The 27899-nt window shown below is 46.1% G+C and overlaps 1 long non-coding RNA gene across 2 annotated transcripts; it reads left to right on the top strand.

Annotated features, from left to right (window-relative positions):
* Window positions 1-118: 118 nt before the first annotated feature.
* Window positions 119-27809, top strand: LOC139602528 (uncharacterized). 2 transcript variants are annotated; one of them, XR_011683291.1, is made up of 4 exons: window positions 119-321; window positions 10483-13685; window positions 14808-20381; window positions 23640-27809. It is a non-coding gene; the product is annotated as an uncharacterized lncRNA (long non-coding RNA). The 2 variants fall into 2 exon arrangements; XR_011683287.1 differs by lacking the exon at window positions 23640-27809 and having other exon boundaries at window positions 10483-12868; window positions 14808-19279.
* The last annotated feature ends 90 nt before the right edge of the window (window positions 27810-27899 follow it).

Here is a 27899-nt window from a genome sequence, read left to right on the forward strand (position 1 = left end):
GAAAGGGAGGAGGACGGTGGGTAGCAAGGAGCAGTCACTCCTGAGGAGCAGCCCTTCCTGACTGCAGCACGCTTCAGATGCGTGCTTTGTCAGAGGCTGCAAAAGTTCATCGCCATGGAAAGGAAATCTATTAAACGTGCCTCCTGGAGGTATGGGAGGCTCTGCGACAAGCCTTCCGGGACAGGGGGAATCTTTGGCCAGAGAACCGCTTTGGAGAAAAGAGATGCTCGGGTGTGCCACCACCAGCCTTTGAAGACGCGTTGCGCCAGGCCTTCCCGCGGGGTGTTTCTGCAGCGGGGGCGGTGTCCCGCCGGCCGGTCGGTAAGTGCGGGATTGTCCCTGGGAGCGGGGCAGGGATCGGCAGCCGGGGCGGGCCGGGCGCTCCCGGCAGGTGCTGCCCGCGCCGCCCCCGCGCGCCGCCAGAGGGCGCTGCGCTGCGCCGTGCGCGCCGCCGCGCCGGCGGGGCCGCGCCCGGGCCGCCCCCGGCCCGCGGGCACCGAGCGGCGGCAGGGCCGGGGACAGCGGCGGGGACAGCGGCGGGGACAGCGGCGGGGACAGCGGCGGGGACAGCATCGGCCCGGCACCGCATCCCGCCCGGCCCTCGGCTGCACGCCCTGGGCCCTGGGCGTGCCCGCTGTCCCGTCCTGCGCCGAGCATCCCTTTTAAAGACATCGCTGGGCACAAAGGCGGTCCCCGAGAGCAGGATCCTAGGCTGAAACGAAACTTTCTTGGAATAAGTAAATAGCAAGGGTTTGTAGCCTGTTACTCCAGCAGGGCGTTTGTTCATCCTGCTGCAGTTTGCAGTGTGTAACCAGATACGGGTGGGTACTTGTTGTCTTCCTTCCTCTTTATATTTCCAGCAAAAACTTGGTGAAAAGAATAACAGCATCAGAGAAACACAGAGAGGAAGAAAAAAAAAAAAAAAGGATGAGGCGGGCCAGCCCAGCAGCCAGCCTCAGGAGATGGTGAGACAGAAGAGCTATTCATTCTGAGAGCCAGTTGCTCTTCGCCCTGCTAGATTATAAATTGGACACCTTATTAAGAGCTGATCCTCCAGCAGCCCCACCCAGAGCTGTGCTCATGCGCTTAACCAGGGGAACGTAATCCCATTTCACTAGTGATGCCTGTTACTGGATAAGCACATGTGCAAGCGTGGCAGAGGATACAAGGAAAACAGAAGCAGCACTCTGGCTGCTTTCTGAATTGTCGGTTTAAGAAAAGAAGATAAGAATTCTGAGAGAGAACAGGGAGGAGGATGGTTTGCACTAAAATTTGGACACTTCCATGACGATGCTAGCTGCCTTACCAAATGATTAAACTGACATAATTTTTGTTTTTATTATTTTGCTTTTCTTCTCAGTTGTAACACAAAAATGCTGTTTCTCTGGCACGATGTGCCAGCCCAAATGTTGCTGCTGGAATCAAGCACTGGAAGAGCCTGACGAGATATAACCCCACCAAGGCAGAGGCTTGGCATGGGCCTCTTTGGTGATTCCAAGTTTCAGCTGTGATGGTTTGTCTGGCCACTTACTTCTTGTCAGATGAGCCCAAAGGTCTGAACAAATTTAGGCAGATTTCAAGTTGAATGGTGGTTGCAGTGAAAATTTCATGGAAATTTTTGTTTAAAATTTCAGCAAAGTTTTATCAACTTTGGCAAGACTTCCAAGTTTTTCAACCTTCACACACCTTTTAACCATTTGAAAAGTTGTCTACCTTGCATTTGAAATGCACAAAGTTACTGCCAGTTGTTGTCAGAAAAAAAAAAAAAAGCCTGATATGGGTTTATTTTTGTGCTGGAGAAAACAGGATGTCTTATTATGAACGTGTTTTGGTGTCTCTGAACAGTATCCCTGCTCATACATGCACATTTTTCCTCCCAGGCAAGACCAGCTGGAGGATTCATGGAATTCTAGATGCATCGTGAAAATTCTGCACTGTCAGGGCATTTATTCTGAACAGTGCATAGATACATGTGGGGTTGGTTCCCCTATTGGGGCACCTCTGCTTTACTTTCCTTGGCAGGGAATTTAAACATAGCTAGATGCATTGCAAGTGAGCAGTGGTCAGGAAATGAAAAAGTAACATGGAAGTGCAACTTGAAAACAACATCCTCTCCCTGTGCAGCAGTGAGTTATGGACATAAATTCAGGTGTATTTCGGTGGTATCTCAACTTTTTGCCTTGTTTTGCATCTCATATAATTGAAAAGCAATCTTTGGATTTGTTCTAGGAGGAAATAAATTTCTGTCAGATCTAATTATCATTAGTGACTCATTTGTCATTTGGAAATGTTTGTAGGATTCTCTCCAGGTTCTGAGTTGCTGGCTGTTACTGGTGTGTTGGAAAGCAATGACTCCTCAGATGTTCCTGTATACCTTTATCTATCTGCCTGCAATCATTTTATGAGCTCATGAGAATGAACACAAGAAATCTTTGACATCCTTCTTTCTCATTTCCTCTCCTATTTTTTACATACGGTGCTTTTGCCAATAACTCTTTCCTGGTAAAACAAAGCCTCTGAATTAATGAATTCATGCTATGTGTGTCTGTCTGTATATGTGATTCCATGTGCCTTCCCTTCTTATCTCCCCAAAAGTTTGAACCTGTTGACAGAAGAATACAGACCTGAAAGTGAAGCTTCTGTGAGTTTGAGAGAGAGGGGCAGATGTGTACATGAAAGAGCTTGTTTGTGCTGAAGCATCAACATGCTACCAGCCCAGCTCACCTTCTCATCAGACACCAGGGAACTTCCAGTGGAGGCCCCTGGAAGTCAGACTTCCTCCAGTCTCTCACTCATGGGCTCCTTGTTCATGTTGATGGTTTTGGTATAGTTGCACCAGAGAAAGGAAAAAAAAACGCTGGAGTTTCTCTCTTGTTCTTGCACTTCTGAGATTTATGGGTGTCTCTTGCAGGTTGTGTCCTAGGCAGCAGGGGACCTCTGTCCCTGGTGCACACACCCTCCAAAGCGGGCATTTATTTTGTGACAGAGCAGTGTTACTGTCAGGTTTCAACGGTGTCATGTTCCAGAGGTGTGAATGCCCTTAAAGCAATTTTTGCTAAAGTCATGAAGGCTTTGAAAATAAGAGCAAACCCTTGAATTTAAGCTGGGACTGAGTAGTCAACAGAGCAAAGAACAGAGCTTAAGCTTGTTTGGTGGTCTTGTGCTGCTGAGTAAATGGCCAGAAGCACTCTTGCATGGGTTGTTCTAAGTCCATTAGGTTGTAGAAATCAAGCATAAGGGCCAAATCCAATCTTTTCAGTTATTTGATTGGAAATTGTGCTGAAGGATTGAAGCTTTTGTAGAAACACTTATGGGGTTTTCAGGATGATGGAATTCAGATTAAATCTTCAGTTAGTCTTAATGCCAGCAATGGACATTATCAAAGTGTAAAATACTTTCCTGTATCATCGTCAGCCCAGGCTCTTGCAACAATTCTGCTTCTGCCAACTTCATTCATTTGCTGATCTTAGTCAAGCCCTTGAAGAGCTGAGTAATGGTGTTATTTGCATGGGAGGTGAAGAAGATAATGTGGAGATGGGTGTCATATGTGTACTGCTGACAAGTCAGTCTATGGTGCCACCGAATCTTCTCCAGAGGCTTTATATAGATATTGAACAGGCTGGCTGAGAGGAAAGACTCTTGAGTTATTCAGCAGGTGGAAAAGGTTTTGGAGGTTAAGGAAAGAGCAAGTGTTTATCATAAATCTCTTTGAGTGTACAAGAGATTTATGTAAGGGATGTCTGAAGATGTACCAGCTCAGTTCCATAAGGCTGTGGATGGCATTTATTTTCAAACAGCTGAGCTGGTTGGAAATTTTACAGCCATTCCAGATGCTTGCTACCAATCCTCTGCTGTTGGCATCTTTATCCCTTGCTCTGTTCTTAGAAAAGGTTGTCCAAGGTCTTCCTGTCTGTCAGGTGAAGCCTTTCAGATAGTTCTAAGTGCAGGCAAGGGTGGTGCTTGTTAAGCCAGCTGACATTCCTTATGTTTAAGAGAGAGCACTTTTACTAACACTGCTTTACCCTGAGTTTTAGAAAAGAAGGAGAGGAGAGAAAGTGGCTCAATTCTTTCCCACAGAATACAAACAGTTCCTGCATTGCCTCCTACAGGTCTGGAGACGTGTGGGACTGGATGCATCTACTGGAATAGACTATATTGATCCTGTTTCATGTGCATGTGCACCTCCACATTTTGTGCCAAGCATGTGTATAAAATATGTGTGAAGTATTTATTTGTTACAAGAGCAACTAAAATGGTGCATTGGGAACTGTGTCAGCCTCCTGTGTAAGCAAAGGCTCTAGGATGGTACACAGTGGGGTAGAAGCCCAGGTAACTAAGAGATCATTATTTTTCAGATTTACTAACAAAGCATTTACAATAAATTGATATTAATTATTACGTTATTACTTCTGTGGTTAAAGCTGAACCTGTGAGTTATAATAACATCTTCAAGAATATCCAGTTGGGGCAATGAAGAAAGGTCCTGTACTCAAGGGATCATTGATAAGTGGGAGGAAGGAGGAAGAAAATGGGCAGGTGACTTTTAAGAGATCCTGTAGTTCCTACAGGCTTCCCGCATCCCAAAACACAGAAAACTGTCAAAGAATCCTTGGTGCATGCACAGACAAAACAGAGCAAGCTATAATACTGTGTGTGGCCTAATGGTAAATGTGTCTGTGTGCTGACAGTGCTTTGACACAGAGAGACCTGCCAGTACTCACCACTACGATTTTCAGCTAGGGAAACGTGCTCTCCTTTATCAAATGGTAACCTCTGACAACTGGTGAGACTAGGAGTCATCCCAGCATCCATGAAACAACCTGCAGCCTTCCTGAAATGTGGAGACAGGGACATGGTTCCTAAATTACTTCCTTTCTTGAGGAAAAAACCCTGCTTTTCATGTACAACTGCTCATTTATTGTATGACACAAACCTGTAAAAATGGACCACCTCTAATGTCTGAGCCTGACTCTAAATGAGATCCCAAATTTACTGGTCATCCTGTTTCCAACTGGGCCAGATTGGAGCATCCTACCTTAACAACAGCCTGAAACTCTAGCGGAATTTGGACTCTGATCCAAACTCAAGGCACAGGCTCTTCTCTGAATAAAAATAACTAGATCACAAGCTATTCTGGGGTGGTGACTTTTAGACAAGAAACGTAGGGCTTACATAGGTTTTTACTCCTGTCAAATACATCTGGATGCTGCCCTCCTTCCAGCCGATATTCCCAAAGTGCTTTCATTAACTCAGAGCCAAATAACCCTAACTGGAAGCTGGAAACTGTAGAACAACTGACATTATTCATGGTAAACACTGGTGGTTTTCTTGGTTGTTTTTTTCCTTGCAGAATATTCCGCTACCCTGGTTGCTGCTGATGCTGATATAATTTCTGTCGTGGCCTGTGATGAATAGCATGAACAATGCTGGGTTGAGATAAGAGCCAACAGTGTGTTGGAAAGCCTTCTCTGAATAGGAATCCCTGTGGTTCTGACTTTCTCGACAGAGAGGTGGCTAAATTGATGTGCTTGGTACCATTTACACGGCTGCCAAAGCCGCTGGTCACCGGCGCCTTCTCCCCTCCCATAGCACCTGCTGGCAAATCTTCTGGGATTTTTCCTGTTTACTTGGCTATTTCTAGTATAGTGATAGGAATAGTTTCCATTCATGAAGAATGTGGTGGGTAGAGATGGTTATAAGGGATAGGAAGCTGGGACTAAGGAGCAAGCACTAAAATATGGTTTACATCCGTGGGAGCTGGCTGTGTGTGGTACCCCACTGAGAGCATTCCCACTGTGCTCAGCAGATGGATGATGGGAGGGTTTTGTTGTGTGTTTTAAGGTAAGAGCACTTTTCTCCTTGGGAGCTGCAAGAAGTCTGTGTACTTCAGTTACTGGAAAGCTCTGGACTGTGTAAATTATTATCCTGTTGGATTGAGGAGCAAACTAGTTTGCTTAAGATGTCACAGGAAGTTTTCAGCTTTGTCAAGAGCATAAACTGCATCTTCTGACTTGTGAATCTGGGCTATAATTGAAGGAGTTTTCTTCCTCTTGACATAGCTGGCCTACCTTCTCTTTGATATTATCCCAACTTCCCCTAATCACTGGGTGACATCTGATCTCTGTGACTTTTGTACAGGATCCAAGATCTATTGTACTTGGTCCAAGATCTCACCTTTCATTTCTGGCTCGTCTAATTTTGTTTCAGGCCCTGGCAAATCTGAGAGGCTCATCCCAAGTCCAGCTGCTGAGCCCTTGGAAAGCAGGGATGCATCTTGGCAGTGTATCTCACCACGGCATGGATATTTTCCTGGACCAGCCACAGGAATGGTCACAGTGTCCTCCACTAAACTCTAGTGTGGAGGATGGCTATTGCCACCCACACACTTCCTGCAATTTCTGCTCAAACACAGTGATCTTTACTTGCTGCCTGTGGTTGGTATGTAAAGCTGCTTTCTGTAGGTTTGAAGCTGCTGCCCCCTCCAAACTGGCTTTTATTTTAGTGTTCAGTTCAGTGATTTCAACAGAGAACATACCAGCCAGTATCTAAGGTTTTATTTAGGGTCAAGCTAACATATAGCATTGCTTTAGTCAACATAATTTTTTTTCTTTTGTCTCTAATCTCATTAATTATTTTAGGGCTGTTGTCTCTTTTTTCCCCCCTGTTCCTTTAAGGGTTTGCAGTCACTCTTTTGGGCTATGGATATCATGGGCCAAATCCTGCCCTAATTTACACCTGTGAGACCAATGGGACTGAAGACATGCACATGAGAATACAGGTAACAGGATGCTGAAGTTGTTTGACTGTTTTGAAAAGTTGTGTGGAGGATGAATGCTGAGAAATGTCACTTAAGATTATATAACTCCTAAACCTGTAAATAATGATGTATAGATAGCTTCTCTCCTAGCTGCCTACTTTTATTGGTGGTAGAATATATGTATGTTTTCAAAAATTTAAATGTTGTACTTGCTGTAGAACCCCCTCCTGGAGTTACAATAATTCAATAGCAGCTTCTTACACTGTACAGCAGTTTTGTCATCCTACCTAGTACTAAAGGCTACACCAGGGGATTTCACAGGCTGAGAACTGCATTCAAATAATGTTTAATATTTATACAAGGGTGAAGATTGATATTTAGGTTTGGTTTTATTAAGGATTTTTACTGTTCAGATTTGATTTGGCAAATTTTAAAATCTTCAGTTTTCTTACTTCCAACTTCTTCTTTTAATAACTGGAAGCTTTAGTTTGAGTTCTGCAGCTTACCTAATGCAATACAAGGAGAAAAAATTACAAGTAAAGTAGCTTTGAAATAGGAATAATAAAGCAGCTATGCTGCATTTAAACATGTTCTATAATGTTTCAATGCACTCTACCAGGAACTCCTTGTTTTCCTGATTTGCTCCTTAAGGAAAATCCTGACCAAATCAGCTGGATTTTGTGATGTGTTTTGATTCCAGCACAACAGTATTGCAGCAGAGGTTTCTTTTCCTGGTGGGTTGAGACAAGCAGGACCAGCAGAGCTGCCCATGCAGAGGGTGTTATTTCAGAAGAAGAGCACTCCCTTACTCACAAAGAGGAGTGATCCAATGTGCCTTCCGTCCGGGGGCAGGAGTGGGAAGGAGGGAGGAGAGGGAGAAAAAGGATGCTTCCTTCCCAGAGCTCGGGGCTGCTGGCCAAGAATGTATGTCTAAATTCAAGCCCAGTGAGTGCTGTGCCAGATCCAGAGAGTTTGGAGTCCCTTTGTCCAGAAGCTTGCAATCTGTGAGGGAGTTGCCAAATGGGATATGTGGCATCCATGTAATATATCTGATGCATGAAGACTGGTTCCTACTGAGCTTACTGTATGGCCTGGGGCAAAAGTACTTCTGATTCCCTACACGATGCAGGGATCACCAGGCCACTGCTGTTCTCTGTAAACCCAGCTCTGATGGCAGCTCAGGACAGCTCCTGCCTCAGGTGGTGTGCACAGGGAGAGGAAAGGTGCTGCTGCATTTGACCCTGCTCTCCCTCTCTGGAAAGGGAGGACCTGTTGCCTTTTGCATTTCTCCCCAGGCTGAACCATTAAGTCTGATGACAGAAATGAACCTTCCCCCCTGGACTTGGGCCAAAAGGCTTTTTTTTTCATTCCCTTCTCCTCCTGTCTCTTTCATAACCGTAATTTCCCCGTATCTCTGGAACATATCACGTACTACTGTCATGTGCTGTAGGTGTGCACCCCACTTTTTCTTCAGCTATGTCCTGCCTCCCATCTGTTCGATAAGAGCCTCTCCTTGTCTGGCTGATGCCTTTTTGCCACAGATCACAGGGTGGACCAAAGCCATTGCTCCTGCCCCAAGGGAGAGCCTCCACATTGAGGAGGGAGGGAAATCTGCTCTGGAAACACCACCTACAAGCCTTCATGTCAGCAGGGCTGCAGCAATTCCTGTGGGATGAGAGTGTCTGTGTTCCCGTGTCTCACTGGAAAGTTCAGCCAGTTGTGCTTATGCAAACCCCTGGAGGGTTTCTGAGGTTGAGCAGGTGTCAGTGAGGACACAGCCTGGGTTGCAGAACTCCTGCGACAGGCTGTGCCAGACAGAGAGGGATCTCACCTTAGTAACAATTGCTTTTGTGTTCCATATGGTTGCAAAATGGAGGACAGCAGGCAGGGGGAACCCTGTTTGATGACACTTCCCAAGCCAGTGGTACCCAGTTTGGGTTTTCCGTTTTTATACTAATGGATTCACACCAAATACCAAGGTTGCTGAGGGCTGCCCATGGAACAACTCTGATACGTGACATGCCATTGTAGAGCCCTGTGCAAGGGCATTGGTTCAGCCAGTGCCCAGACAGAGGTGCAGTAGATATTATGTGGTTTGATGCAGCGTGGTTCTCTTAGGCTTGAATTCACAAAGGACCCACCAGGATGTGTGGCAATAGGTTTAATAGCCCAAGTCCATGCCTAGATCCAGGCCATTGCAAGAGAGACTAAAGGAGATGTGATCCCTCCATCCCTCATCCTCGTAACGTCAGTCATGATCCCAGCACATGTTTCAAGAAGCTTTCTGGTGCTTCTTGTCAAATCTGTGCTCCTGCACTGACAGAGAGAGCTCTGGACCAGAAAACAAGAGCTAAAGCTTTTTCCTGGGGCTGCCCCTGAGCAGCTGTGCTGTCTCCTGGGCTGCAGCTCAGCTGCCCTGGCTCCAGAGGCAGCAGCCCTGCTTGTCCCCGCAGTGTGTGCCAGGAGGCGGGTTTCAGCTGTGAAACAGAGCATGGTCTATCCTGTCCTTCCTGGGTCAGGGTCCAGAGAGCATGCCCTTTCCCTGCACCTCACCAGCATGGGAGATAACCTTTCCCCTGCACCTCACCAGCGTGTGCATCTTCTCTGTTCACATCAGGGCTGCTTTCTCCCTGAGCACAGCAAACAATCCCCTGCCTTTCTGTCTCATGCTGGCCTGGAGCAAAGCTTTCTGTGTAAGCCTCCCAGGCACTGTGACTTGTTTCTAGCACGCTACAGGCAGGCCTCTATTCAGATGAATGTCCCTGTTAAATATGTATGAATCTGATTAACTACGACTTCCTAGCTGTCCAGGTTTTATTCCTTTTTATTAATTTGTGGATGCCTCCTGCTAAACAGGGAGTTGTAACCACGTCTCAGTGAGTTTTGACTCATTTGAGGGGCTGCCCTTAATCTGCCTATCTTTGAAGCTTCTTCCCCTCCTCCTCCACTCCATCCCCCTCTGGCTCATTTCCCTCCTCCTCTCTCTGCAGCTGCTGGACAGCTTTGTGACCAGCAGTTCGGATGGCTGCTTGCCACTCTCCCATGATTGCTGCCGTGTGCGCTTTCCCTTATGCCTGTTGTGCAGTCTAAGAGGAATTCTCCTTTGCAGAGAGAGAAGCAGGCGCGGCTGTCTCTGGGCTGAAGTGGGAGCTCGTGCTTAGCTCTTACTCCATGAAAAGCCTGGCAATATTTTTTTTTTATGGCGACCATGTAGACTTGGCAAGCAGCAGCAGCTTTCTCAGCCCAGCTGTTGGCTGCCACTCTGCCGCAGGTTTTTGCAGGCAAAATGTGCTCGCACCTTGGCCATGGCCACGTGGAGCCTGGCGGCTTCCCAAGGGCCACCGGTGCCACAACCACTGCAGGAGAACGGTCGGTGGAGCAGCAGGGGATGCTTTGGATGGACAGGATTTTGTCCTGCTGGCTCCAGTCAGGAGAGGGAATGAGTGGCAAGGGGCAGCCTTGGAGCTGGGGGGGGGCTTGTTGATGCTGCAACAAGTGATGAAGCTGGAGCAGGAAGCTGGTGCTTTGCAAACAGATTTATTGTTGTGAGTGGGGCAAAAGTCCCTGGGACAGTAGTGCCTGTGTGTGGGCAGGTTTGACTTGTATAACCTGCCTTTGCTGGGACTTTGGATGGGAATTTCAGTGGCACAAAAGGAAGTTCAGTGCCTGAATCCTGCTGTGTTTTGCCTTTTAAGCTTAATGTTGCTGTTTCCCTTTCTCTTCAGTCCTTTTCAGGGAACCCCCCCAGGCAGACCACGCTTGCAGTGATGTGAAGAAAGGGCAGGTTTTGGCAGAGAGACCTCCAAGTATGCATGCTGGCATACAGGCTAGAATGCCACCTGCTGAAGTGGTGGCTGGTCAGAAACAACACCAAAGCTCCGATGAAATCAAGGACTTGGAGATTTTGCATCCTTCTCTTGCTACATGTATCCTACCAGTGTGTTTTGGGGAAGCTGGTGAGCCAGCCAATGCCGTGGACATAGGAAAAAGGACATCTCCAGTGCCCTCTTATGTTCCCTGAAGATTTTATACTGTTCCTCCACAAGGATGTGCACAGGCCACCTGGATGGGCAAGTGAATGTCAAATGTCCTTGTCCTGCCTAATTCAGGAGGGCGTGAACTGAAAAAAGAAGTATTTTCCCCTTGTGTGTTTTCCTGGGAGTAGTAGTGGCAGTAGCTCTGCCAATGAGCTTGCTGTGGCCTCTGAGCTGCTCCAGCCTTTGACAGGGGTGTTGATTTCCTGTTGACTCCCAGCCAAGCCACCTCTGAAATGGTGGTATGGGTCAGGCTGAGATGGGTCCAAGGAACCCAGGGAGAGTGGCGGCCCCTTTGTCACCCACCTGGTCGTGGGGCAGCCTCCTTGGCCACTCTGGGTGGAGGTCAGCTCCTCTGCTGTCCACAAAAGGCTCCTGCTGTGGGATCTGTCCACTGGGTGATGTTCCTCCAGGGAAAAGGCCTTGTGAGACCCATCTTGTCCTTCCATGAGCTAGGAGAGGACTGTGCTGCTGAGGCAGGAGCCAGTAAGAAAAGTGGCTACTTCTCCTTCCCCTTTATTTTTATGGATTTATTTTTTTACTTTGCTGTATTTATTTTCACTTTGTTCTTTTTTTTTATTTACTTGGCTCAGCTCCATCATTTTTACTTGTCTCCCCTGTGTGCTCTTCAGGCTGACAGTCCCTTTCATCCTGCTCTCTGCACCTCCCTCCCTGCCTGATGGGAAGGTTGTTCCTCAGGTGCTGGAGTTCATTCCTGTGTGCAGAACTCTGCTCAGCAGAGGAAGCTGTGGGAGGGCCATCCTGCTGCCCCAGCTGGGTGACTGCCTGTGCCAGGCTGCTCTTACCATGTGTGACTCAGGTGTCCCTCACTCCTGCTCCCACACACTCGCTGACCTTTTCCTGCCAGTTCTGAGATGGGGCCACAGGCCACCTCTCATGCAGTCTGTCCCTCTTTAAAGATATGATAGAATTCCTTTATCTCCCAATGCCAGGCAAGCCTGGGATGCTCAGAGGTGCAGATAACATTGCTGCTGTGTGTACCAGGGGCTGGGCAAGGGAGCAGGAAACCTCTCTTCTCCCTTAGCACTCAGCAGGACAGCCTGATCATATCCCTGCCCTTGCTTTTATTTCTGGGGGATCCAGTTTCTCTTTCCAACCCGTTAGCAAATCGCAGTGCAGCCCTTCTGGGTCCTGCTGACTGCCTGGCCATGCAAAGCCCTTGAGGAAGGGGCAGCAGCCAAAGCCAGCTGGCAGGGGTGGCTGGCTACAGCTCCACCAGGAGCTGCAGGACTGGAGCAGGGGTGGCCTGGGAGGAGGGGTGGGTTCAGGCTGCAGTGCAAAAGCTAGTGGAGAAGCCAGGAGGTGCATGAAAAAGCAGTTCATGGCCTGGCAAAGGAGATAAGGAGAAACTTGATCCCTGCCTAAACAACCAAGGTTCTTGTTCCTTCAGGTCTGCCCCTCCAGGAGCATAGTGCAAATGCAAATGTCCAGGTATGTATGTGCTCTGGCATAAATTCAAAACTACTTTTGGTACAATCACAGAAGAAAGAGCAAAACTGTAGTCACCAGTAGCACAGAATACCTGTGATGCTCCCATCTAATACACGGTGCGTTTTCCTGTGATATTTTATAGTGAGAACATAAAGCCTGGCATCTTTCAGTTTTATGATTGAAAGATGTTTACAACAACAAAAATATGTGGGAATTCAGTATTTTCCACATCATCGGATTAAAAGCCCGTCTCTCAACTTACTTACTGCTCCACCTAAAGGCTTTTACTGCACCTGTCTTCACAAGCATGGGAGCATTCGTGTTTCATCTGTCATTTTGTGGCCAGATGAAGTCAGCTTGGAGCATGGGTGCGGTGGTGAAAGACACACACAGTGAATTTACATCTCTTGGATAAAGGGAGAAACTGAAGAAAGATTTCCCCTGTGAGCTGGCTTTTATCGTCAGTGTGAACATCTTAGTCAGCACCAGCTCAGACTTCTAAAACTGTGCAGCCGTGTGCTGTGAGAGCTACAGCCTCTGCAGCTTCCTGCTTCCCTGAATCAGCCAAGGATAAAGGCTCCAGGAGCTGGTGTTCCTCTGGCAGGAATGGCTGAGCCCAGGCCAGGTGAGTGGCAGGCTTTGGAACTCTGTGTGTGACCCTGCTCCTCTGGAATGTGGGAAAACACCCTCCCATTTGATTTCAACAAATCACCTCAAGCCAGATCCTGTAGCATGTTGAGCATCAGTGGATATAGACTAGAGAACAGAATTAGCTGGGAGAATCCTAATGTTTTGTGAAATCATTTCCATGACACAGATGTGATACCGGAGTGGGATGCTGCATGTTTAAGTACTCAAGTCTCCAGGAAGAAAGAATATGCAGATACTCTGACTCACTAGAAGAAAAATTACTTGTAGTGACTCAAACACTTGGATGCTGTGGATTCCTAATTAATCACTGTGCTCCACCATGTGTCCAAAATCCTTCTTTCAGGACCAGAGAATGTTTGTGGCCTTGAGGATTCCTGCTCTGGTGCAGCTGTCTAGGTGAACATATTAACCTCTTGCTGCCTGTCTGCAGTACGGTCTGCAGACCTAATTAATTTCTGAGCTGTTAGCACAAATGACCTGGTAGGCTCTGAAAGCTTGATGATGGTAGTGTTGCCTAAAAGAGGGACTTAGCAGGGACCACTTTGTTGGGGTGACCATGTGACTTGAGGAATCCCCAGGAAGGTCTGCTGCAGGTTTGGCAGCAATCTCACGGTCAAGGGGCTGCAGACTCAGACTTTTCTGGGAGGAGTTTGATCCAGTGGTGTGTTGGAGCTGGGAAACCCTGGGGAACCCTGCAACCCTGCCCTTCTTTTGCAAGAGAACAGTATGAGGTGCCTCCCTCTGCCTTGACGTGCCTGGTCGGCTGGGAAGCTGTTCCCATTGGGCAAAAGGTGAAATTTATGTCTTTCATAACTTTGTGTTTGGATTTTGTGCTGTGCTCATTTTGTACAGCGTGGTACAGAACACGAGTATTATGCATTGAGATAGCTCATCTCCTCTGCCCTAAGCCCAAAGTGCATGCTGCTGTCACCACAGGAAAATAGTGTGACCACGGATGGAAGCAAAGAATGCTTCTTTTCAAAGTTTGTGCTAATTTTGCACTTAATTGGTATGTTACAAACCTAGCAAATCATAAATAAAACCTGAGTTTTCCTTTTTCTAAAACTTGGTCTTAAAATATTACTTGACTTAGATTTGAGTTGAAAAGGCAAGCTTTTGAAAGAGACGAAGCATGCCCTCATGTGGCAATATTTTTTCCTTATAATACCTGTTTGTTTTGGTTTTAATCCCCAAATAATCTATTACAACGAGTTATGTCATGACGTCAGAGCTGGCATACAGCATGGGTGTTGTGATACAGAGCTGGTGTACACACAAAATGTTCAGAAATAATTATATGAGCTTTAAATCTCCTGTTACTTGAGTCCCTGCATGAGTGCTTTTATTCTAAAATAAGACTAGCTCCACACAGGAGTTCACAAATAAACAAAAGTGTGAAATAAAACTTGTCTTGTCCTCTGCTCTGTGGGAAAGTCATTTTCCACGACTGAGAGCAAAGTTTAAAATTGTTACAAAGTGGACAACTTGGTTTGAAACCAGAATAATTGATTTTAAAGTCAATTTTAATCTAAAGCAAAATAAACTGAAAATTAAATACATATTCACAGAGCTGGCCTGAATAACTCACTGTAAAAATTGTGGCATTTGTTGAGCTGCTAGAACTTCATCATGTCTATACAAGGCTTGCAACTGTGTAGATAAACTTTTGGAAGCCTGGCTCTGCTGTGAGTTTTACATTTTTGACACATAAAGGTTGGGTTTTAAAACCCCAGCTGACATTTCCCAGCTTGATAAATAGGGAAGTTCTATTCTTTCCTGACACAGCATTGTCTGCTTTTACTGTAGGTCAATTTCCTGTTTTTTCTTTCCTGAACTTAATGTAATTCATAGAAATTACTGGGTCCCAACAGCTTATTGGGACTTTTTATAATATTATTTTTCTGTGATTACAGATGGATTGGTATCTTTCGTCCAGAGCATCATAAAGAGTAAAGAAAAACAATATATGGTGATCTTGGGAAGTCTGACTGGGAAGCGTGTGATGGAGGCCATCAAGTTTCAAACTTCAAGGAAGCCTTTGAAATCCCAGAGTTTCCAGTGTGCTGCCTGGTCACTGTTTTCATCAGCTGGCCCTTCACCAGATTCCTGGGAAGATGGCACCTGGCAATCACATGCACCACAGGTTCCCCGAGGTTCATGGTCTTCCTTGCAGAGCCTTGCAAAGCTTGCAGGATGGTTGGGGCTGGCTGAAGAGCAGTAGGAGTTGCTTTCTCCTTGTCTTCCTCTCCAGGCTGCATTCCCTGCTAATACAGGCAGCTCCCTCCTGTGCTGAGGGTAGTTTCCATGGAGTAAGGAAATATGAGAAGCAGAGAAGTGGGAAACTCTGGATCCACTAGACAAGGCTCGCTTCTCCTTGGGGGCCTGAATGTGTGCGAAAGCTGTGGGTGGTCTGAATTTTGGGTGCTTGAGCAGGAGGCTTTGGATATTGGTGTGGATATCCAAGTTGCTTTGAGAATACTTTAGGCTGAATGAGAAGTGAATTCCCTAAATCTCTTCCCTAGGGTCTCACTGACTTTCAGCAAAATTGTCCCTCAGAGGCAACTCAGCGATCTTCAATTCATGGAGTTCTCACCGATGCTCTGCTATCGAGTTCCCTTTGAAAAGGTTTTTGTGCTGTAATCTGCTGGCTGGTTACTTAACTGGTGCAGCTTACAGACCTCCACTGGCTGTTGCACGTCTTTTAATTTTTAAGGGTTTATTTCAGCTCCTTTGTGAAGTGTAAGGAAATGGATGATTAGCAAAATTCTTCCCAGTATTTTAGAAGCATTAGTAAATGTTGAATAAAGGGCAATCACACTGTTGTTTTCATGGGAACTGTGAAATAAAGACTGCTAGATTAGGTGCAATCTTGATCTTAAAGTCACAACTCTTACACAATGTTTTTTGCACTCTGGTGCAAAAACTCGTATGTGAGAATGTGTGCTAGCAATGAGCCAAGTAATTCAGCACTGCAGGAATCCCACCAACTTCATCTCCAAGCTGGTAATGAACATGGGCCTGGACACGTCCAGCTGATGTGTTTGCCTGCATAAATTATCTATGTACAGTCAATGACATCAGTGTCCTTCAGATGCTGGGTTTGATGCAGCGAGCATACGTGACACTTCTGCTTTGCTTCCTCTTCTTAGCTGTGCTCTGCCTTCTGTAATGTAGCCAGAGACACCCTGTTCCTGGGAAAAGGCACCCTGTGCCTGGAAGAAGGCGAGCTGGGCAGCTGTGTTGGTGAACTTGTGTCATCCTCCAGCAGCTTGCTGATCCCCTGTGCCTTGCTGCTCTTTTGCACAGCTTCAGCACCTGAGCCAGTGTGTTTCCAGCTGGCAGTGGTGTGCCTGAGCAGGGCTGAGCAGCAACTGCTTGGAGGACCAGAGTGGTGTGGTTGGAGCAGAGGTGTTTGCTGACGTAGCTGACTAGATGAACTGGTTGACTGGTTAAATACTGGTGGCAAAAGAACTTGCAAAGCTGCTTTGCAGAAGTGGGTGGGTCTCAGCCACATCCTCACTGGCTTTGGTATTTGTCCTCAAGCCTGATTTCTATTTTCTGTACACCCTTTGCTTTCTGCTCTCCTTCTTTTTTGGCAGGAGATGTCAGCCAGTAGGTTGTGGCAGCCTGTCAGAAGTGACTGGAGACCTTTGTTGGATGAACAAAGCCTATCCACTCCCTGTCCAGCCTGACAACGACACAGAAAGCATGGGGCACCCAGTCACAGTCCTGCTGCTCATCTTTCAAACTGCAGGAGATGAATAGCAATGTCACCCCAGGACACACCACCCTGGAGGCACTGCCATGAGAGTCATGGCAACATCTCAGCAGGTGGTTTTCAGGTGAAGAGCACTTAAGGCCATGGCTGTGAATGCTCTCTCTTTTCCCAGGCCCTTCAGCAATTTAGAATGCTTTCTGTTCAGGTGCATCTGAAACGGGTATTACAAGGTACACAGCTCCTGCTGCTCCCTCTGCAAGGCTGAGGTGCAGGGCAGGTAGTCCCCTCCTCCCTGAGGGGCTTCACCCATGTGTGTTTCCTGCACTGTGGGGCTCCAGCCTGTTTGCAGAGATGGCACATTGACCATTTTTGATGGCACATTGACCATTTTTGCTTCTTGCTGTAGACCAGTGACCCCTGGCTGCTCTCCCACTGATGTAGCTCACCATGCCTGTGGGATGTTGAGGTGGCAGGGGGACAGCAGCTGCTGGGGATGTGGCAGGGAACAGCTGGCTGCTGCCTCAGCCCTGCTCCCTGGGGGGATGCTGGCTGGAAAGGTCAGGGGGAAAGGGAAGAGATGCCTCCAAGAAGGAGCTGGGCCACCATGCTCACCTTCCTCCAAACCCATCTGCCCTTGCTCATCTGCAAGGCTTTGATGCACGTAGACAAGTGCCAGGGAAGTTTAATCCAGCTGGCTAGGGTGCTGTTAGACAAGGAATTGCCACCTCAACCTTTTATCACCTGAGCAAGTGCTAGGTGAGCCTGAAAAGCTCGGTCTGAAAATGATGGCATTGCAGAGAAAGGCAGAGGTTTTGTCCAGCACTGATCCTGGCTAGCAGCTCCCTTGTGAGGAATGGGCTGTGCTACATGTGGTCCTTCAGTCTGCTCAGGCCACTTCTGAGGGGCTGGTCTTGGAGGGGCTCCATCCCTGGCTTGCAGGAAGAGGAGCACTTGTCAGGGGAAATCCTGAGGGCTCTGAAGCATGTGGCCAGTTCTGCTTGTCTTCCACAATGTCCTACAACAGCAGGAATATTGTACAAGGAGGTGACTTAGGCAGTACTGAGGTTTTTCACAGCACATGGCACACCCTCAACTGAAAATTTGCATAAATACCTTTCCAAGTAATGAGTATTTTCTAAATAGAATCAAAATCACATGAGAGGCAGGGAGGGGCATTTACGGGAAAGGCAGGTTTGCTACATTTGGATCTCATGCAAGAAATGGGATTAGTACTGTTCACAAAAGTTAGAGCATGAATTTGTAAGGGTCTGGTTGAGGAAGCTCCTTAGCACAGATGGAATGACCTTGATGCTTTTGACGTGACAAAGCCAGTTAATGCCAAGAATCAGTTTTTATGTCCATGGCAGGGAGAAGAGACCATTAGTCCCAATGACACCTCTTCAGGACACCTCCATGTGAGCCCAAGGGAGCAGAGAGATCCCCACATGGTATAGTGATGATTGCTGTTGAAGACTGCAACCAAAACCCAGGAACCACCCTCTTTTTGAGACAGAGTTTGAGAGGTAGATAGGAGGCAGAGGAGAAGTCAGTTTATTTAGAATTATCCACTTAAGGTCTTCTTCTCTAGTTGCTCTCAGAGCATTTTCCAGAGGACACTGCTATTCTTACCCTGCCTTATCCCATGGGGAAAAGCACAGCAGTAAGGTGGCTGAGCTGTGGTCAGTGCAAAGCCTGGAGAAGGAGGGATTGTGCTCTCTGGGATTTCAGCTGGATGGTTGCTACCAGTTGTTATAAGTCATATAAAAATGTCTGTTCTGTTCTCTTTATTTAGAAAACACCATTTCCAGTGAGAAGCGGGTAGAGTCAGTAATCCCTGCTGCTTCCACTTCTTTTCCTTACTAGTCTGCCTGTCAATTCCCTTTTACCATTTTACATGTGGTCACTTGATACCAGCAGCTGCTTTGGGACATCTCTATCTGTCACATCCTTCTTTTTATTTCAGTGTCCAAAAGTTTGAGTGCACCACAAAAAAACCAAACCAAAACAAAACAAAAAACCCCCACATTAACAAAATGTGAGTTTCCTCCCAGGTTCAGTTCTAAACATGTCATTTTAATGATGTCTAAACTATCCAGCACTTGATGAGCAAAACATTACTATCTTCTAGCCACATTTGTTTTCCCTGTCTCCCAGAGCATTATACTCACCCAGGGAGAACTGCGTGTTCTACTTCGCTGCTGTAAAGCTATTATGGGTATGAAAAGTTCCCATTAATCTGCTCCACACATGGATGTTTCTGGATAAAGTTCAGTAGCCAGATCCTTCTTTCTTTGTGTGCATCAAACGAAGCAGAAAAATGCCTCCAATTTAAAGACACCAAATGAATAACCAAATAGATGAGATTAATTTTTGTTTAGTCCACGTGGGCAGCAAAGCCAATGGCCAATGTTTGTGTGTGGACTTCTCCCAGGAGTTCATTACCAACCGAGTCTGTAATAAGTTAATGCAGAGATTCCATGGAAATAGGGGGTTAATTATATGCAGAGGATGTTGGCCAATGTACAGCTTTGAACAACAAAAATAGCCCAAGTCTTCTGTTTTGGATGTGGAATCAATTAACGAGGTCTGTGACATGTACCAGAATTTGTTAAGATACTTGTACTAGAAGGATACTTTTTTTTTTTTTTTTTTTTTTTTTAATAAAAAGCTAAAGAAAATAAGTGGGTAATGGAAGGCAAGGGAGAGAAAGACATGAGACTGGTAATAAAACACTGGACTTTGGCCTGGGGCCAAGGCAGGCTTTTCAATGGGTCTGAAGTTTGGACGGCAGCACAGTTTGAACCAGTTTTCACTAACTGTCCAAAAGGTTCTACCATAATAGACAGAGAGAGGAAGTTGATTTTAGTTTACCAACTCCCTTCTCTCTGCTGGCAGGTGTGTTATGCTGCTGAGATGCTGTAGTCATTACACTGACGGATATCAGCATGTGGCGCGGCGTGCTGCAGATTCAGCTCCGAAGCTGAAACGCAAAAATTCTCCTTGATGCTGGTTGGCACAAACCTAATTTTTTTCCCCCTTTTCCACATCTGGTTTTAATATAAAATGTGTCTTTCTGCGCTTTTTTCCCCCCTTGCCACATCTTTAGAAATGGCTTCTTTAAAGGAAAAAAAAAAAAAAAGAGTGTACAGAATGTCACTCCCCTTCCCCTGTATTCCCTGTATTCCTAGGTTTTAGAAATAATTGTATGTATGTGTGGTAGCTCAGTAGTGCTGCTTGGGAGATGAATAGAGCACAGCATATACCTTTGTAAAGAGATGTTTCATAAAAAAACACCAGAGGAAGACCAGATTGCTTTTACTTCAGAGCAGTGAAACACACTTTTGGCTGTTACAAGTTTTCAAGGAGCCACTTAAACAGGTAGAATACAAATTTGAAAGAAAAAGATCTGACCCTTTTTCACCCCATTTCACTTTAGGACAAGCTCTGGGCATGTTCCAGGCATTTCTTAAGTCCCTCACTGTTTTGTTTTGTTTTGTTTTGTTTTTTTTTCCCTCACCCCCTTCTTCCAACTTGGTCCCTAAACACATTAATTTGTTCCTAGAAATTATCTACTTGTTTGTTGTGTTTTGGGTTTGGTTTTTTTTGTTGTTTGTTTTGCACACAGAAATCCTCAGACCAAAGCAAACACTGCCACAGAAAAATGTTGCAATTCAACCCAGTTTTGAGGGAAGTGCCCCTGATAACTTCTCAGCTCCAAAGAGAAGCAGTGGAGGCTAGGGCCACCGAGTCTCCATGGAAATCACAGAGGGTAATGTTTCTTTAACTAATTAGTGGTAATCCCAAATAACTCTGTGGGCTGTAATTTATGGGGCTTCCACCAGGTTCTATGTTCAGCTCCTCAGGGAGTGCCTGGATCCCTGGGTTTTGGCACACATGAACTCCTGGAGACTGGCATGGTCTGGAGATCTGAGAGGCCAGCTAGGGTGCAGGGACATGGCTTGAGGTCAAGTGCCCTCCAGTGCTCTGCATCTGGTGGTGGGCAAGCATCATGCCAGCTGTTGTCCCAAAGGTACTCTTGGGATCCAGAATGCACCTAGGACGTGGGCAGGATGGACACCCGGTCTGAGGAGGCTGACTGCACATGGGACCTTGGCGTGCCCCACCAGGGAAATGGACTCTGTCAGCAGGGGCAATGCAGGGACCACCCCGACCTTTCACCTGCCTGCCTGGCTGCTTAGAGTTAAAGTGTTACCAGGGACAGGCTGCAGCCTCCACACAGCAGATCTGGTGTGACCATCGCCGCCCAGGGCCACCTGGGGACAAGGTCCGAGCACTGGGAAGGGAAGGGAAGGTTGCTTGTGTGGCAGCTTGTCAGGCAGCCAGGAAAGCAGGGGCCAGGGAGGCCAGGCAGGAGGAGGATGTGACAGCAGGGATGAGGTGACCAACCTCGGGCTGTCAGTGCCATGAGGAGATGCAAAATCTGCAGGGCTTGTTAGTCAGGGCCCCAGCCTGCCAAGGGAGCCCAGAGAGCCCCAGCCTGCCAAGGGAGCCCCCAGTAAGGAGCAGGTTTCTTAGCCAGTGCATGGGAATGGCAATGCCTTTATTTTGCCTGTAATGCCAGGGGCAGCTTCAGGCACTGTTACAGGTGCACTGAGTGCCAGCATTCAGCTCCCCCAGGAGCCCCCAGAACCTGCCAGGTGTTGGAGCAGGAGCAGGCTACATCTGCTCTCTGGCCGGCCGCAATTCTAAATGGAAAAGGTACTTCCCAAGTACCAGAGCACCATTCCCGCATTTATATCCTGGAACAGGTCCAATTAGGGTCATAACCAAGGGAAATGGGAACATCCAGCCCCATTCATGCTGTAAGAAAACAACACATTTCTTTTGTTTTCTGGACTATCTGGGGAGTGCCATAAGACAGGGGTCTGGATCTTTTTAGATTTAGTTCTTCCCTGTTTAGGAGTGCTTTAGGATGGAATGACCTTCTGCTGACACGGTTGGGTAGTGCCATGTCCCATGCCTTTAACACAGCTGAAACTCTTCACAGAGCAAGAACGGGTGATGGCTGCCTAATTCCTCTGCAACCAACCTGAGCAAGGAAGTATAATTATGATAGTTATCACTGGGGGATGTTTCAAAGGGAAAGCATGCTAGATACTTAGACTAAGCACTTAATTTTTTTTCTATCAAATTACTTCCAGCCCAGCAGCTAGCTCTATGTACATAATAGCTCTGTTGGCTTCAATGAGGTCCTTCAGTTAAGGTCAGCTAAATACCTGCCCCATGATAGCAGGCCACAGACCAGATGTGAGATGCCATGGTGTCACCTCATCCACTCCTTTCCTGTTCTGCTGCAGACTCCCACCCCACTAGCTAATTTTCAGCATTTGGCTTTGTGTAGTTTTAAATTAATCAAGCTCCATCGGACTTTACTATTAAACCACTGTTCATTTCCCTTTTAAACCCCAGATTTTTGTTCACACTCTAATAAGAGCACATACCAATATTTTATCTTTTCTGCAGTGTACCTCCAGGCAGAAATTATATTGTAATAATAAAGTGGCTAGCTTGTTTTAACAGTTCCTGGCTTTTGGCTTTATGCAACACTACAGGTGTGATTCTAGTAGCAATACTGTAGGTGTGAATTATTATGTTAGTGTAATAGGCTGTACTTTATTGTGCTTTATTGCTTAATTGGCTTCTTCCATAAGGATTCTGCAGTTGTTAGTGGGAACTAATGCCAAGCTTTTCTGTGAAAAGAATGGTACTCTTTTTTTGGTGTTTACTAAGGTCAGTAATTTCAGTGGGTGACTGGCTTTGGGAAATGAAGGAAAGATGTCACTAAATTAATTAAGAAAGTGCTTACTAAGCCCTTAATATAAAGCAGAGCAGGCTAAAAGATGCTCCTTGTTATGTGTAGATACTTGTAACCCCAACAAGCCCTTTGGGAAAACAGCTGGCTGAGCTTTCTGGCAAAGGAAGCCCTCTCCCATGCTCGGGGGATTCCCAGGTGGTGGGCAATATCTCTGGGTGGTTACATGCTCTGTGACCTCCTCTCCCCTCTCTATTCTTCCCAGCACTTTACTTTTTTCAGAAGATGAAAGATCAAAGTTTTGTCTTCACAGCAGCACACAGGCTGATCCCCTTGCCAGTGGATCCCTGTAGGGGTGCACCCCGGGCAGGGGGCTGCCTTCCCCCGCCACATGGCTTGCCTGAAACATCAGGAATGCGGGCAGCCCTCCAGAGCACGTGCAGATCCTGACACCCTGCCTGGGGATCAAGGGCCAGGGAGGAGTCCCAGGGGTACCCAGATGCCCCACTGATGCCTCCACCACTTGAAACCTGAGACAACTTCAATATGTGCAGCCACACCCTGGTGTGGGGACCAAGGGTGTTTTTCAGTGGTTTGAAATAATGAAAGCTGCTGCTCCTGTGAGTCATTTAAGTTCCCACCATGTACTCTTGCTAAATGATTTCACCTCTGCTTCCCTGTGCTCCCTAACACTGTGCCTACTCATGCTGCTGAAGTTCATTTTTGGTCTCACACCTTCATTTAAGCCTTTTTCTGTTTGTCTGGAGCTGCAGGTTTAGCAGAAGGATCTGTATTTACTTTCATCTGGGTAAAATATTTATGCCTGGCATCTTGTTTGCAGGAGTAGTGAGGTAGGTGATTTCCCAAGTGGGATCTTCATCACACAGAGTAGGAAACTTTTGTTTTTCCCTTCTTGTGATGGTGTTTTCCAAAACTATTAATGTAAAGCAGGCCTGGGCAGTAGCTACAAAATATGGATGCAGATCTAGATTCTGAAGTCACAGGGTTTTGCCTGGTTCTCCCAAAACACTGAGGCCATATCTGTGGCTGTGGATGCTGGCCACAGCCAGCAGGCCATCCTGGCCTGTGGATGCTACCTTGCCTTACTGGGGATCAAACTGAAAATATGCAGAGTTGAAAGCCCAGTGCATGGACCATTAATGGCTGGGTTAACAGGTGTTAGCCATGCACAGATTGTCCTTTTCTATGGCTGAGGCAGAAAAAGTTGTAGTGCTCATTTCTTCCTTTTTCCAGGTCTCACCAGGTCTGACCCAAAGGTGAGGAGCAGGTTTGAGCTGTGTTTGCACTGTCTGGCCAGGAAGAGAGGACTCATCTCTGCCACAAACATCTCAGTGTGGTTTGTGCTGAAGTGGGATCCCACATCTGGGATCTACCCAAGAGCTACATCATCCTCTCTTAGAGATAGGAAAGCTTCATAAAGGGAAGACTTTGAATCAGGAGTCCACTGTGCATTGCAACATTTATCGCTGTGATTCACGTACCTCCAGTGTTACTGCAAATCCGGGCAAAGTGTGAAATGATTCTCTCTCTTATCTTTGAGGAAATGCAACGTGCTCCAACCATGCTGACTCTGAAAGTCAGCTCTACCCTGCTTTGGGCCACAGAAATTGTTAGGATTTTTGAAAAAGCTCAACAAACCTCAACACCACAATCACACCAATAATTTCTGAAGTGCTTTGGGAACAACTCAGGGTTTTTTCTTTTCACCTTATGCAGCTCCATAGAAGCCCTTGGAATTCTGCAGGTACATACCAAGTTATGAAGGAGCTGGAGGCACTAAGAGAGCTGGAACATGATTAATAATTGTCAAATTACAGGGAACACTTTAAAATCCTTTAAACCTCTCCCCTCCCCTACTTCATCCTGGCAACTAGGCCGTGAGCCTTTAGCTAGGCTGTCTTTCCCTGAGGCAGTCCCTTCACTTGAGGCAGGAGATGATCTGAAACCACAGGCAAGGGGTTCAGAATCTTCATGACAAAATCATGACATGGAAAATAAAGAGAGACTGGGTGAGCTACAGCACAGGCAATCATGCGTATGCCAGCACCACAGTCTTCCGACTTTCATCATACCCACAGCTTGACTACCAGATAAACCACCTGCTTTTGTATTCATAATTGCAAAATGGCTCTGCAGCAGCTCTAGCATTTGCTCAGAGAGGAAAGAAATTTTTTTTCTTGCATCCTTAGCACAGCAGGTGTTTTTACAAATTAAAGAAAAAAAGAGATTAATTCTGCATTTTATTTTGGCCCTTTGCTATATCCCTCCTCTGTGTCTGAAATGTTTTCTTCGCCAAAGAGACAAGCAGAGGCAGTCAACTCTTTACAGACAGTGTTTTTAGGTTTATCAATGTTAAGGTTGTTTTCTTGTACACATTTCAGTACTGTTTTTTGGTTTAGATAGCCTGGGGTACCTTGTTGCCCTGCTGTCTTTAGCAGAAATACTTAAGAAGTTTGATTCTCACTCCTGTTTGCCATGGAGGCCTCAATCCCAGAGAAAATTGTAGAAGAAACCCAGTTAATCAAAGGTTAAACAAAATGAATGAAGTTTGTATGGTGCCCTGAAGGTTATTAGACTCAAGGTCTGAGCAGCTGCCAAGGGGAGTGAGTTCCAGGGCAGGAGCATTCATCTGAGAAATTCCAGTTGCTGGACGTGGAGGGGTTGAACCTGGGAGCTGCAGGCGCCTCCCAGCTGAGCTCGGCTGCCACGGCTGCCATGTGCAGAAGGACCCCTGTCCCCTCCCACACCCCTGGTCCAGAGAGCAAATGGATGGGAAGGCACACCCCACTCTGTGGGAGGCAATAAGGACTTGTCAATTGTTCCAGATGCTGGGCTGCTTCCATTACCAGCTGTGGAGTGAGTAGGGAGCTCTAAAACCACAAAGACAGGCAATTCCTGGGGGTCAGGGCTGATAAAAGGGCTCATGGAGCCTGCTACAAGGCACGTCTGGAAGTGGCACAGAGTCAAGGGGTGCAGCAAGCAATGCAGCATGACCAGTGGTCAGCTTTGTGTCCTCTGAGCTGCTCTTCATCCACAAATGTCTTCGCCTCCCTATCAGAGTGATGCTCTGGAGTGGCAGCTGGTTTATCTTCCTCTTCAGCCCAATGTGGAGGTGGAATTGAAATCACAGGGTATGGATGCAAGATGGAAACAGACAGGCAAAGTGTTGTCACGTCCTTTCAACTTCCAAGTGTCTTCCAAGTGCCTCCTTCCAAGTGATATAGAAGAATTTTGACTAAATGAAGTCTTTAAGTGAAAACTATAAAAGCAAATAGAGATGTATCTGGGTACACCTGCACTCTTACTTGTGAATGTTAAGCAGCATGTTAAACCTTCCCACACATCAGTTTGTGTATCTGTGAAGCAGTCTTGATATTTTATTCCTCATTTGTGCCATAATTGCAGGAGTCCTTCATGCCAATGTAGACACTGATCTCACTGCATGTCAGAATTATAAAATATATGAGAGAGCTGGAATAATAAGAATGTGTGTTTTCTGAAAAAGTAGAAGGTTTCTGGAGGAGGAGTTTTCCCAAAGGGAGCTAAGTTTACAGATCTAACTCATTCAGGCCTTTTTCCTTCTGAAGTTGATGCACACATGCACAAACACACAGGGTCCAGTATCTATTTCATGGACACATTCTTCCCATCTCACTGTGTAAAGGTCTTGAAAGCAATAGCTACTGGCAGTACCCCAATTCAACATATCTAATAGGTCCTTCCCAGTTTCAAAATCACTAAGGACACACATGGCCAAATGAAAGCAGGGCTTAAACTACCTTGCTGTCAGAAGCAATGGAACTAGCTGCCTGTCCTTGTGGGCTTGATTTGTGGGTTCTTTGTTTTTGTAGTTTTGGTTTGCTGACTGCATCTCAAGAACTGTGTTGCTAGAGCAACTTGGTTGATCTAACTCCTGGAAGTAACTCCAACTCCAACTGTTGAATGCAGGACTTTTCAAAATCTAATAATACACTGCAGTGGGTTTTCATTGTTTCAGAATTTTATGGATTAATAAGCTCCAGGTGGAAGGAAAAAAAGAGTAAAATTGATTATTTGTAAATTACCTCTGACCCAGGGGATCTGCTCAGATTTAGGGCATGGCCTGCCTACATACTTAGAGAAGATATTTTGGATGAACATCAAATGGCCTAGCCCTATTGACTTATACAAAGCATTTCCAGTTTACATCACCTCAGTGTTTGAACCTGATGTTATGTGTGCAGACATTTAACCAGAGAAGGGACACTGCCTCTTTTCAGCTCCACATTTGACCTTCTCAGCGTTTGCATGTTTGTGTGTGTACACAGATATGGAAGTACATGTATAAATAGTACACAAAATATCCATGCTTTCCCTTGTTTTCCTGTCTGCTTGGGTGAGAAATCTTAGCTCCAGTAACTATCAGAGAAAACTTTTTGATGCAAACAATTGCTGGAGAAAACAAATTCCCCCAAAGTGGTCCTTGTGATTTGTACCTGGTCAGGACACTGTGAATCTCCAGGCTAATGGGAACAGAGTTCCTTTCTGGCTGACAGTAAGGCCTAAATTTCTGTTAGGAGGGTTTTTTTGGGTTTTGTTGGTATGTTTGCTTCTTACATTGCTGTCCCTCCTCACAATTGTCACACTGCTGTTCATACTTCCCAGCCTAGAGGAACTCTGTCCAGGCTTTATCTTAGTGGTTTGTATTCCTATGGTCAGCACAACAGTTCAGGCTTATTCTTTCCAACAAAATTAATTATTGTTAGGTTATCTGGGAGTTTGACTCAGAAACTGTATTCCACTAATAAGCATAATTTTGAAGAGCTTGTGCTTAAAAAGAGTTGTTATCTACTGCTTACTGGCAGGTTTTGAATCTTACATCCCTGTTGAGATTGATTTCCTTCACATGCCTAATTACTGATGACACAGTTAGATATAGGCTAAAGAGATATCTTGCAACTGGAAAAAAGGAAGAAAAAAAGCTTTAAGCCAAGTTCTCTTTGACTTAAACAGAAGGAGGCTTAATTTTATTTCATTTAGTAAAGTCACCATGGAAGGATCCTCCTCCAAGAACTCTCAGCAATATGAGGAGTGTGTACAAAACAAGTCCAGACATCAAACAGGGCAACTCCCAAAATGTCTCTGCATTTGTAAACATGCATCACATCTGCTCAGCTTGGCTGTAAGCATGAAACATAAAACTTGGGATATCTGTCTTAGTAATTTAAATGGATACTAATTCAGGCTGTGGCTTGAGGAGATGGAGGATGCAGCTGCAGCTGGCTTGAAAAAATGTTTCAAGAAAAAAAAGACCCTGAAAAATTAAATATGTTTTTATTAAAAAAAAGGGGGATGTGTTGTGTGATCTGATTTGTAGTGCACCCCTAGGTGGGCCATTTGGAGCAGCTGCCTAAGCACTGCCGACACTGTTAACCTTTTCCTGGGATCAAACAACAATCTTTGATCCAAAGGATGTTCACTGATGATGAGAACATGGAGTGAAGGAGAAAAGCT

The sequence above is a fragment of the Agelaius tricolor genome, unplaced genomic scaffold, assembly GCF_023055355.1.
Source record: "Agelaius tricolor isolate 1412-34295 unplaced genomic scaffold, bAgeTri1.0.p SCAF_2, whole genome shotgun sequence".
Taxonomy (NCBI): Eukaryota; Metazoa; Chordata; class Aves; order Passeriformes; family Icteridae; genus Agelaius; species Agelaius tricolor.